Source organism: Triturus cristatus, chromosome 1_1, assembly GCF_964204655.1.
Source record: "Triturus cristatus chromosome 1_1, aTriCri1.1, whole genome shotgun sequence".
In the NCBI taxonomy this organism is placed as follows: Eukaryota; Metazoa; Chordata; class Amphibia; order Caudata; family Salamandridae; genus Triturus; species Triturus cristatus.
This window is the reverse complement of record NC_140579.1, coordinates 461227875-461242092: the sequence shown is the minus strand read 5'-3', so window position 1 is coordinate 461242092 and position 14218 is coordinate 461227875.

Here is a 14218-nt window from a genome sequence, read left to right as displayed (position 1 = left end):
CCTATTAGTCGACCTCCAATGGAAAATAGGCAAAAAAAATGAAATGCAGAATGGCGCAGCCAGGGCCAAGTGCAGCACACATCAACAACCCCATCAAGCCATTTAACATCCAGGATTACCAGGATGAGAGCCTGGATGCCTCGCAGGACCTGCGCCTGGAGCCTGGATGCATTGCTGGACCTGCGTCTGAAGCCTGGATGCCTCGCCGGACCTGTGTCTGGAGCCTGAATGCATCACTGGACCTGTGTCTGGAGCCTGGATACCTCTCTGGACCTGTGTCTGGAGCCTGGATGCATCGCTGGACCTTCGTCAGGAGCCTGGATGCCTTTCTGGACCTGCGTTTGGAGCCTGGATGCCTTGCTGGACCTGCGCCTGGAGCCTGAATGCATCGCTGGACCTGCGTCTGGAGCCTGGATGCCCTGGATGCCTCGCTGCACCTCCTTCCTTTTAGACCTCATTGCACACCAGGCTCTCCCATCCACCGACGACATCCTACTCAAGTTCCACCAGGACAACTCCAGTGACCAGAACACTACCCCCTCCTGGGGTAGCTCCCCAACATCAGACTCAAGCAGCTAGTCACCGCAGCAAGCCACATAGCAGGACACATTGTCGAGCACGTCTCCTCCGCCATATGGACCTTCAACTACAGCCACACCACCGGTCTCTCTTGGACCGACCATCATTGTAAACATCACGTCTTCACCATGCCCACCGTACACAACCGCCATCATCGCCCCTCTCGCAGCTGGATCAAGGCCACCAAAGTACGTCTCGTCAACTCCCTCAGCACCACCACCACCACTCCGCCAACGCTTACAGACGATGACACCGCAGCGTGCAACCGCCACCGATGGATCTCCAACTGTGCCGACACCCAGGCACCCCTCAAGAACGGCACTGCGTCATTACCTTATGCCTGCATGATGGCAGGCGTGAGGGTGACGCAGTGCCACAGGGATAGGCTGGCCACATGCATTGCTGCAGTTGCGTCATGGTTGTGACACGACTGCAGGAATGGGTGACTTTAGTGCAGACAGATACGCCAGTATTCGAGACGTATCTGTCATTACTTGCATCATGGAGCGCTGTCCAGTAAATACAGCGCACTTGTGGTGTTACAAGAAGGCGGTAGTGAAAAGTGTTGCAACGCTGTCTTGTCGCAGCGCTGCAACACTTTTCATGAGTGAGGCTCAGGAATGCGTACTATCTTATTGATGGTGCGTAGTCCTGCCCTGTAGTTTTCTTGCAGGGCAGCGAAGCAACATTGCTTGCAGCGCAGTCCAGCAACAAAACCTGCTGAAGTGAGGCCCCAAGGGTTATCTCCATTTTTAAGACCAGCTATTTTCTGGTCTTAAAAAACTGCCTCTAGCTGCAGTTAGAGGCAGTTTTGTCAGTCCTCCAAACTTAAGGAATCCCCTTGTAAACATCTCTAAGTGGGGTTAGCAGCAGTTTTTGCAATGGGAACCCCTCCTTTGCATGTCATTATCAGTAACAGAAGTGGCGATCTTTATAATGGACGTTTTTCCTAGAAAACTGCCGCTAACAGAGGTTAGCAGCAGCTTGTACATAAGGCGATAAAAATCTTAAAACCGTCAGAAAAATACGGCATTAACGTCTTGTACATATGCCATTATTGGAAACGTAACTTTATAAAACCCTGATGGCTCCTGCAGTAAGTCAGTTCTTCTGAGTTTCCCACCTGACACTGGTTAAGCAATGCTGACCTTTAAAAGCTTTGCATCCAGTGAAAACAATAGGACACCCTTTGAGAACCAGAAAGAGGGGAGCTTATTTGAGAATGGTCGGGAACAGAGGGAGAGACAAAGGGCCATAGCTGAGCATTTTTATGATAATGGAACTGTAGGTTGTATAGATTAGTGAGGACAGAGAGGTCTGCTATCCCATTTTAGATGTGATTGGACTGCCCAGTAATGCCACCTGGCAGACTGAATGCATTTCATTGTTGGCATTAAACCATATCTCTGATTTTCTTAACCTTATTTTGACCATCTGTATGTCATTTTGCATATTATATTTTGTTTGATTTTCCTAAATTGGTTTAGGATTTTTTTCTTTATCTTTTTACCTTGACTTTAATTATGTTGTACTGTTTGAACCTATCATACATTTTTATGTGAAAATGCCTGCGGCTTGTTCCATGACTACCAGAGGTTGAGCAAATGTTTCCCGATGACCTCTGTTGTATCCTAGCGAGGCAGCATCTTAATGGGATGGTGAGGCAGCCCGCTCACAAATTACTAATATACTTTCTCACAATCAGGATTCATTTATTCAAATAACTATTTTTATGTTTGAATGCCATTATAGAGGAAATCCAATGAAAGCCATTACAGACAGAGAGAATGTGAACAACAATTTATTTACCAACACATGTCCATTTTGGACATCACCAGAGCATACTGCGTTGTCGTAAGCATGCAATGTACCACACACTGAACACTACCTATTGTGTGGCTTTGCATGATAAAGTCTAGGCATATATGTTGTAGGGTGGGTGGACCAGGCACTCCAAGCTCAGCTGAAGGCAAAATCAAAGACCCTTCCATAACTGGAAAGGCATTTGCTTTGTTAATAGTTTCTTTAGGAAAGACGTACTAAAGTGGATTCCGATCCGGGTTGGAAAACACTCCGACCGAGTCGGATCTGGAGTGTTTTTCGACTGAGCCGGACCCCTACAGTCCGACCGAGTGAGTACGATGCGCATGTATGCTGTCGGACTCGGTTCGGTCGGACTCCCATAGAATTCAATGGGAGCCAGTTATATGACGCGTACATGCGCTCCTATTGACTGAATGGGTATGTCTCGAACAAGGGTGCCCCCAACAGTGGGTACGCGTCGGTGCCATCCGCACCATACATGCCTGTGTTGGGGAGACCCATAGGTCTCCCTCTGTGTCCGAGTCGTAGGTCTGCGGGTGTCAGGGGGTCCGACACGGACCTCCGAAGTCCGACTCTGGGAGGTTTTGCGAGCCGGACACTCCGGCTCGCACAGGCTGTCCGACGCATGCATCGTACTGACTCGGTTGCAGAACGCATCCATTGCACGCCACAATTAGCTTCCGACCGAGACGTACGGAGCGGTTCGGACCCGGAAACGACTCGGTCGGTGAATCTCACGTAGCTGGCATCGTACTTGCTCGCTCATACAGCTGTACAAGTCGGTCGGAAAACACAGGTACGGCTCGTAGTTTTTCCGGCCGTATCGCGTTCGGTGCCCTTCTGACTCGGATCGGAATCGGCCCCACAGTTGTGATATCAGAAGGGAGGGAAGCTAAGATTCTCACACCACAGTCCACAAATGAACATATGTGGTGTTCTGCGACACTCCAGGTACAATAAAAGACAGATTGACAGCCTCGATCATGAGGTAATAAGAAAATAAATGTGACGGAAACAATCTGAATTGAATGATAGGCTTAGAATTTATATTTTTCAGGTACTATTGGTATTGTACTTTTCATGTCTTTATGGATGAATTCATCCTACTCACCTTGTGTCTGGCAGAGCCTGGCCTGATGACATGAATAAAAATGTAAGCACAGATCCACAGATCCTTCACGTTGCACAGAAGCAATTGCTTTCTTTTGGTTTTAAATTTCTTGTGAAATGTAACCATGATTTCCAAGGTCTTGCAAACAATACCAGTGGGGAATGTTAAGTTTCTTCAATTACAGATTACCACAGACAAAAGAGTAAAGACCAGAATCAGCCCAACATGCTACCTTTTCAAGAATTCACTACTAGTATGCACGTTCTATAAAAACAAATATTCTCAGTATACAAATGCTATAGAAATCAAAAGGGTGTGGACCGAGCAGGACGTTACAGTTAAGCCTATGTAAAAATATACACCTTGGATGTTTAAGTTTAGTAGCCATGGTAGGTGTATGAACGGATCCACTCCGGAGGATTTCAAGACTTCACTGCAAACTCTTTCATTCTTTAGAATGATTAATGATGGCTCTGGTTGAGTGAAACCAGCTACTTTTACCATTTGCCTCAGTAGGATTTATGACCAGTATACAGAACCTTGGATTTAATCCTGTTTTCCACTGGAAGCTAGTGGAGAGCTTTCAGGGCATGGTTGGTGAGGTAACATTTTCAAAGATTTTGGCATAATCTTGATGTCTACCTTTGTAGCCTAGCATTGAATTTCTTGGAGAGACCAGTTTACCTGACGCGTTAGCAGACCAAGTGTGGCAGTGATTACATATCCTTTTAGCTCTACCACATGGTCAGTTCATGGAATAATATTGCTAAGTAAGGGGAGGTTGATATCCTTGACTGCATTTTTGAGCACAAATGGTAGATCTGATTCGAAGGTTATGCCCAAGTTCCTGACCTTTTGGATACTTGTGGGAGAGGTCCAAGACCTTCAGACTATTCAACGGGTGGTGGGTGTGGTCAGTTCTTAAATAATTAGGATCTCAGTTTTTCCTCTGTTCATGCAAGGGGAACTTTTCTTCATTCAATGCAGCACTTGATCCAGGCACATGGTGATGTTGGTGGAGTTGCTTTGGTAAATGAATAACCAGAAGTGAATTTGTGTATCAGTGCATAGATTTGGAAATCCAGCTGGTACTCCTTGAGTAACCAAAGCAATGGGAGAATCTCGGGGAACGCCACAGAGTTCTTGAGATGCAACCAACTCAACTGACCTAATCCTAAAAGTTTACCTGCAGCTGGAGAGAAATTATGCTATCCATGGCACAATAGGGCCAGTTATGCATATGCAATATTTCCACCCTGACAGCAGTATTATGATGTGATGTGCGGATATCGTTTTCTGTTCTAAAGCTTTCCCCATCTCTGAAAGATAAGGGAAAGATAAACAACTGGGTTTTAGCATTGACTTTCATATCTCTTATTGCAGGAAAGGCAGGGATGACTGTGAGGTTCTGGCTATTGGCACTGCACAGACACTGCCAGGCTAACCATGGTGGCAGCTCACCGCAATCACAGCGTATGTATTTGATGGGTTGCACAATACCGATGAGTGACACCCTTACCCTCTTCTGCAGCATAACCACTGCCTGATAGGACGCCAACAGAGACTGTGCCAGTATTGGCAGAAATATGATACATTTTGCACATTATAATGCTTTTCGAATGGTTAATTTTGCAGAAGGACAGTAGGGCACAAGGTGTATCTGTCTATCGCGCAAGCATAGTGATCTTGAAGCATGTAAAGTGCATACATTTTAGTACACTGTGCACTGCACACTCGTCTAAAGTGCCACCCGCTTCCACTCCTGTACAGTATCTAAACTGGAGGGCATAGAGCATGACATCCTCCTTATCTAGCGCTTGCTTTATAACCCACCCGGCCCACATTCCAAAACATGATGTAGTCTGTTTGTTTTAATATTTGCTACAGCAGATTACAGTAAAAAAATAAGTATATCGTTTAGCCTCGAGACATTCATTGGCCCGTGCAACTGTGCAACGTGAAATATATTGGGGGAGCGGTCTGCTAGGAGGAAAAAAAGAATCGGCAATCATTTTTGCTTTTAGTGTTATTCTTGACTTTGCCACTTATGATTCTGTAACATACTCACACACATCATTATACATAATGATCCTGGCTGCATTATGGGCTGACATCCCGCAATTATGCAGAAAGATTTCATGCTGCTTCGCATGTGGAAGGGCCGGTCACAGCATTGTAATGGCTTTCTTACGCCGCCTTGGAGTGTATTCTTAAGTTCTCTGCTTGAATTGAAAGCAAAGTTATTAGCGCAAGTGCATTTGATAATTACGTTTGTTCTGACTAGTATTCTATTAATTAAATACTTACAGCTGATAAGATTCCATTTCATAGACAGGACACAACTATGCTTCTAACTAATGTGTGATCTTATTGGATGTGAAATGGCTCTCCATCACTGTGTAATCACCCCGGCTCTAATGTGCCACGTGCACTATTACTAATTCTGTTATTAAATACTTGATTACAGGAACTCCAGCGGCTTCTGCACACAGTTGCTTGTAATGTCATATTCCAAAACGCATAGCCTTTAAAGCTATGTCAAGTTGCTATATAATACAGAAGGCATGCATGGAGTGGAGTAGTGTGGGCTGATGGGGTGTGCCTGATTGTGATGATCATTGGTACATTATTCTCTGAAAAAGAAAATCTAAAAATAAAAAAAGGAATAAGTTGTCAAACTGCTCCACACAAAAAAAGAAAGTCAAATATAGAGGAGATTTTAATCAAATGCATTGCATTTCTGGTTCTTTGCTATATATCTGGTTTAATGAATGTTCAAGTAAAAAAAAGAGCATATGTTTAAAATTATTGGGCTATATTCTCAAGAAAGTCTGATAACCATCACAAATTTAGCTTAACGCAACTTTGCATATCGCAGTCCATCACGAGAAAATAACACCGTCTTAACGTCCAATTCCCAACCCGGTGGCACCATGCGATAGCAGCATGATAACATGCCAAATGACCGCGTAAAAACCAACGCAACAAACAAAAAATGCGAAACATGAACGCCCAAAAAGTTGCAAAGCCACAAAGCGCGATACCAAAATCAGCGAAAGCCAGCGACAGGCCTGCAATTCCCAGGCCCCATGCGGGAAAATGCACTATAAAAGCAAAAAAAAGAAAAACACCAAATCCTATTCAAACTGCGTAGCACCATGGATGCACCTGGACCGAATGCAGAGGACAAGCCGAACCCCACAAGCCCCACGGAGGACCAGCCTGGAACCCCGTGTTCGGAGAAGGGCAAGGAGAAGAGGAAGAGGAAGACTGGGTTCAGTGCTGAGGAAGACCGGATCATCGTTACGGAGGTGATAGACCACACTCAACAACTGTTCGTCACCTCCACTGTGGCACTGGCAACCCAAACGGAAATATGGCAGTCCATCGTCACCAAAGTCAATGCAGTTGGAGTGTCGAGGAGATCAATGGAGAAGGTCAAGAGGCGCTGGCATGAAGTGCACAGCCAAACCAAGGAGAAGCTCTCCGCCAACAGGAAGGCAGCAAGGGGGACTGGAGGTAGGCCTCCTGCACCACAGGAGGAGCTGGATGAGCTGGAGCAAATGGTGGCGACAGTCATCAGTGTGGAGACGGTGGCAGGAGTTGGGGGCATGGACACAGCTCCAAATGACCTGACCCAACAGCAACAGGGTGAGTAACCACTAGGGACTGGGGGACGGGGGAGATGTGCACAATGGCACACATGCACAATTATGTGTAGCACACTGCACACCCAAAATGATTGTGGAACATGTCCCTGATACCCTTGGCAAACAGCAGCACACATAGGAACAGCAGGTGGGCCCCCATCCACAATGGGCAACTATGGGCCCCCTCCAAATCCCCAACGACACGATCCAGCCATGCACATGTGATGAATACAGAAAAGCAGTGGCTGCGTGAGCCACACTGACTATGCAAGTGACACTGCATGACCGATAGCATGGCAGTAGCCAATAAACATGACATGGTGCACGATTTGACATGGAGGGGGCCCAGTGCGGATCACATCCGTAAAGGAGCAGGTCACACTCTGACATATCCATGTGCACCCACAACCCATGCCGTCCAATACATGCAGCAGACTAAATGCACAAGGCCTCAAAATCTGTCCAAGAGCACATATGACCCAAGTCGCAAACATTTCAGCCCCCGAAAAGCACACAATTCAAAGGCACACCTCCTCAAAGGGATAAGGGTACACGAAATCAGAGCTGCAGGGGCAACTCCCCCACAATGCAGCACACACACATAGAAATCACAGAACATCAGCAATGACGGCAATGTGGTACAAAGTGCAACACCTACACCACAGGACAGAGAACAAAACAGGTTCAGCTTGTGCGTAGTAACTGGCCACTCACATCTGGCATTGACTGACATTGTGTGATGATAATGTACGGGTACTACCACACATCCGTCATGTATTCGAAAATCCCACTGTCTGCCATCAAATAGCCAGCTCCACCAAAACAGTCACAATGTGCATTGTCATGCAGTCTGTATGTAAACATCTTCCAACAACATGCAGGGGAAACTCTGTTAACCTGCTTCTCCCCTTAACATTGCAGAGGGACAATCAACACTTACTGCAGAGCAGACCACAAACCCCATCATTTATGATGAAGAGGACAACATGCACATATGTCAAGACACCCTCCAACAATTAATGGACAGCCTCCGCAGCCCACCCCCAGGAGCAGGGCAGGCCAGCTGCCTCGAGGTGACCCCACCACCTGTAGAGGCCACACAGAAGGAAACACACACCACCACGGCTGTCTCCCAGGACCCCCATGAACAATACATGGAATTTTAACCCTGTGTGTTGGGTTGCCAGATCAGATGCGGGTGGGTTTTGTGCTTGTGGCAGCCAAACTCGAGGCCGTACGTGGGTGTCTGAGTCCAATCAGGGACCTTGTACAGTCCCTTACGGACACCCCCTATCCGCACCATGCTCACAGACAATCCTTTGCTGACCTCGCTGGGGCCATTACTCGGATACAGGAACTGTCCAGTCAGACAGGCACCAGCGATGACAGCACAGAGTTGGCACAGATGCGGAGGACAAAGGAGACCATGGAGCAGATGCAAGCTGGAAGTAGGACTGTCACGGCTGAACACCAGCGAGATGTAGCTGGGATCTTCCATGCCCTGCAGTTCATCATCTTGCCATTGCTGTCACTAAGCCAGTCCCAGATAACTGCAGCGGGAACTTCAACACACACATCTCTGACCCCTGATGTGTCAGTGGCACACAGTGATGCAGCCCCATCACCTTCACACCCTGATGTGTCAGTGGTACCCAGTGATGCAGCCATTACACCACCACACACACCGGACACACCGGACACCGAAGAAGTATCAGAGGAGTAAGACGTGGATGGTAATTACTTTGTGAGGAAGAAGGTAATAGCATCCATCACCGCCAGATGGCCTGTTCCTGCCTGGTTCAGCCCTATGCATCATGCCCTGGGACAACACCTTCCACTGTCCCCAGGATTACTCTGCGACATCCACCGGACCCCGACATGGACTGCCATATCTTCACTGCTTGACAATTACACATCAATCCTGCTAGGAACTGCACTCCCCCTCTTCCCAATCACTTTTCAATCCCCAAAGGACTCTGGTTGGCCCACCACTGGGCTTCCATGTTATGTGGGCTTGGATGACCATGTACGGCTCCAGGTCCGATTTTCACCAGAATGTGAATAAAACATTTGAAATCACACAGATGTGTCACGACTATGTTCACTCATGTATGAAAGTATGGCTGGATGTAGGGACAATGATTGCACAAGAAGGTACACCCTGGTGAATGACATCAATGCGCATGTTTATCCCTGAGACACATGACCAATTGGATGACTGCGAAGATGAGTACTAGCTGTGTCCCCATTGCATATTAACAACTATCTCACAACCCCCCAACTTAGGCACACGTCCATGGATTGAATAGGGCTGTGTGTAGGAATGACCAAATCGTTAGCAGGCAATGAGTGGTGTCCTACATCACATGTGACAACAGAACTTCATGTGGCATCCCTACTCACACACATCTGTGTAGATACATTCTGTTATGATATATGACATTGCTCCACATGGTCAGAGGTTGGACCCCATACTCACATTGCTGAAGACACATAAGTGCACATGTCTGCCAGCAACTATCCCAAAACAATGTCTGGCTCACAGAGGTGGAGCTGTCAAAAGGGACCCACCCCCATTGTACATGCGTCAGTCAGACCCTCCCTGTGTAGGGACGATGCTCATTGTGGCATACGAGTGGTCAATCTTATCAACACTCATCATAGTTAGACACCAGTGAAGTTGCGTAGACTTTATTAGCATGTGCGTGTCAGTACGGCCAAGGCAACGGCCATAATAGGCAGGGACATGCTTAAGACACTTGCACGCAGCATAGGAACCTTTCGAGGTGCAGGAAATGGGGAGGCAGAGCTGAACACCAATCATTACGGATGGCAACAGTCTCCGCCCACCTTGCCTTGCTGGACGAGTCATGTGTTGTTTGGCGTCTGCCCATTTCCCCGTGTGAGGGGAAACAAATTACATACCATGGGGTCTGCGCAGTGCTGTGCCACCGGACTGCGCCGACTATCTGTTCTGCTGACAGTGATCAGGTGAAAGGGTCTGACGAGGTCACATGTTGTGCTACATTGCCATGTGTGTGCTCTCCCCCAGCAGTGTGTCCGAATTGTTAACGTTGCCAAACGACGCTGTGCTGCTCCGACCATGGAACTGCATCACCTTGCACAGGTGTGTGTACATATGCGTAGTTCCACGCACATGCATTCAGAGTCCAGACGAAGGCAGACATGTCCTCTGTAGTGGTGGGATATGTGAGCATTACCCACGATGCAACAAGGTTTTAGGACCTGTGCTGTGGGTGACAATCCAATGTGGCTGCAGGAACGTAGTTACTCGTCCATGAATGCCAGCGCAGCCTCATGTGCAATGTGTTCCAAAAGTACGTCGTTGTCGGGTTCAAGGAACACCAGGGTGAGCCAATCCATTAACTGGTCCGGGCAGATGTGCTCGGTCCACGCCGTTTCCCCGATCCACAACACAGCCCAATCGGGGAGCGCCTCGATGTGGTCACTGCACATGAGGAGTTGTGCAATCTCCCATGCGCAATTGCCAGCTCATAGAGATCAGTGCATCCCATGCACGGCTGTACTGGTGACACTCCTGTTCGTGGGCCAACAGGGGGTGCACTGTCAGGTCATAATCCAAATCAGCTACCATTGCATTGGATAGGTAGACCTCCATGGGCCACTCGAATGTGCATGATCGACAGTGGAACCAGGGCTGGACGCAAGTGACATAGGCAAAACGGAAACTCAGACGGAAACTGATTCGCAACACTGCCATTGGCAAGGATCCCAACAGATGCAGCATTCGTGCAGGGTACAGTTCCATGTGACAGGGGTTGTGCATGTGCCCGGTAATGCCTGCCATTGCGTTTGTTGGGCTCGTGGCACCGGCACTCCTCAGACCAACGGAAGTTCGCTGGACGATATGCCACAGCTCTGGGCAATGAGTCGTATGTGTGTACGATGTTTGGACGTATGGGTAGTTTTTAACTTATGTGTCAAGGGCATCCCTTGCAGGTGTAGGTTGTGCAGGGACAAGTGTGTGTGGTGTGTGGGCACGTTGGTGTTTCATTGGCGCAGTTCATGGTGTGGGAGTCGTTGGAGGCTGGTATGGTATCTCATGCAGGGTGTGCCAACCGCATTCAGGACCGAGGTCGGGGATTCAGTTGGCCTTCAGCCTTGTGTATTGAGACAAAGGGGCTCTCATTCCTGATATCAGTCTGACTACTGCTTGCGTTACTTGGATGTGATGTGGAATTTATGCTGAATGATGCCTTGCCTGTGATTTGGGGTGCACAGATTTCGAGACACACGCAGCTGTTGGCTAGTTTGCATGAGCCAAGGGCCCGATTGGCCTTTCGCTCCTTGTTCAGTCTCTCTCTTTCACTCTCTCACCCTGTCCTTTGATGAGTGCCTGACAAACCTTCTTCTCTTGGATATTGTCTTGCAGGCTGTGAGTCACAGATTGTCCAGTGATGCCCCGCCATGACTCTTCAAAATAGTGTTTGGTGACAAATTAGGATGTGACATTTTGTTTGGTATTTCAATAGTGAATGTATGAATCAGGATTTCGGTGTTCACATGTATGTTGATTGCTGCAATTGTGCGACATCAGGCGGGTTCTTTTGTTCATGTTTTCGTGTTGTTGATGTGCAGTGTCTTGGTCCGGGGAAGGTGGGGGGTGCCCGGGGTGGGACCCGGGAGGGGCTGTGGTCCTGAGGGTGGTGGCAGTGGGTGTTGTGGCCCTCTTGGGTGTCCGGCATGCATGTTCAGTGGCTCCATGGCATCTTTGTTCTTCAGGTGTGGCTCTGGGCTGGGCTCTCTTTTCTGGTGCAGGTTGTAGTCCGACTTTGCACCAGGTCGGAAAAGGGGTTAGTTTCCTTGTGCTAACGCGCCTTACCAGCTGTTTTGTGATCTTATCTCCGATGTGGCTGGTCATTGAGAATGTTGCAGAGTGGTGTTGTCGCGGCTTTTTGCTCAGGAAAGCCTACTCTGCATCTCATTAGCGATAGTTGCCAGGGTCATCTGTAGTGATGTTTTTTTAGGATGCTATCGCTGGAAAACTGGTGTTATCTGCTGTTAGCACCAGCTTGTGAATGGGGCGGTAAATTTATCGCGACTTTGGCTGCGCTAAAGTGCCGTTAACTCGCAATAGCTCCTTGAGAATATGGCCCAGTCTGTTTTATTTTCTACCCACTGGATCGCATTGGGTTCTCGTTAAAACTTCAGCTGTTGAAGTCAAGATAGCATTCTCTTCACTCAACAAACACATAGCTTTTATGGGGAATCGCTTTTTTGGGTTTTAGATTTTGGTTGAGTGGGCTTGTAAAAACTTGCTTTTCAAGAGATTTCAATTTTCGCGTTTGTTAACCGAGGTGTAGTTATGTGAAGCTGACTGTAGTATGTTTTGGTGGCATTGTAATCTAGATTAATTTCAGTCTTCACAGTCTTTGTTGGATTTAGACAATCGAATGAGCTTATGTCCCTTTGATTTAGCATCCAATTTGGATTGGTGAAGATTGTTTAGTTGGCACCTCATGCCCTGTTTGCTCAATTTTATATTTGCAATTAAAATATTGAAGTCAGTGTCAGGCCAGGCGTTCTTCCCTATCATTGTACATTGTCATGTTTACGTCAAAAATCATTCTCAAAGTCACCATAGCTCTTAACATTATTGCACATCTGTTATGTATGAGTTACTCATTTCTGCTCCGCATCATTCTGAAATCTGACAACTCCTCACTATTTAACTGAAGGTAATGTGTGAGCTGCATTCAACTGTAGCCTCAATCTACAAATGAAATATACCTGAGGAGACAGTTACCTATGTGACACCTGTCCAATATTTTAGCCAAGCCACAAGTTATAAAGTGTGCTTTCTGAACTGCCTAGATTTATAGCACCTTGACACATACACACAGTTAAAAAAAACACTCAAAACCGAGGAGCCACAAGTCAATATCCTGCTCTCCTTTTTGGTCTCACCGTCTCACCGTTGGCACACCCTTCTGTCACACAGACGGCCATATGGTCAAAGCTATTTTGCAGTCGCAAATGCTCTTATTCACAAAATCAGAGACTTTGTGACTGCTAAATAGTTTTTGGTATGTTCAAAACCCACATCGTGATTCGATAACTACCGAATCGCAAAACAAGATTGCAACTGCATACCGAATAGCAAACTGAAAGAGGTGTTTTTAGGGTAATCCTTCCAATTTTTGAGTTCTAATGATTTCTACCAATGGTTTGCAACCACAATTACCCTTTGTCAATGTTGTAAAAAACATTTTTTAGGAGTAGGCAGTGGTCCCTGAGACCACTGCATAGGGATAAAAACTTTTACTGAAACCTTTCAGTTTTTCTTAAATGCATCCCATTTTTCTTTAAGAAAAACAGGCTGCATATAAAAAAAAGTATCTATTGGTTAAAAGCAATCACAGGCATTGTGGTCAGCTGACCCAGTAGTCAACCATCCCTGTGATAGGAGCAACTTGTATTGGGTAGCAAGTAAGACCTACCTAATGCATGTTAAAGAGGTAGATCAAAGTGTGGCCCTCCTGCGAATCAGAATTATGTGAACCAACATGTTTGCACATATGTTGGGTAATAAAATCCAATGCATTCTGCAAAAGTCACTGTACAAATTGCAAAAACTTTTACTGAATGCTTTGTATGAACATAAGGCCTGTAGGGTCCACTTCTACCGAATGCACAGGGCCTTATATTCGTACAAAGCATTTGGTAAAATTCAAATGCATTGGTTTTTTCACCAAGGCTAGAGAAGGCACTACACTGACTGCACTATACTCCTAAGGCAGGATGAAGCTTCACTGTTATCCAGAAGTTCTCAAGTCCCTACTCCATTTAGGTGCTGTTAGAAATTTGGGATTTTGTTTGGCAGAGGTATGCACTGTTTCCAAGCAGGAACCAATATCCTAGTGAGGGTAAGTCAGATACACACAATAAAATAACCTGTGCTCACCCTCTTGTAGTTTGGCACAGAACAGGCAAGCTTAACCAACGAGAAAATGTGTTAAGTACTTGTGCAACACTCCCAACAATAACAATGTAAAAACACCACAAAAAGGCT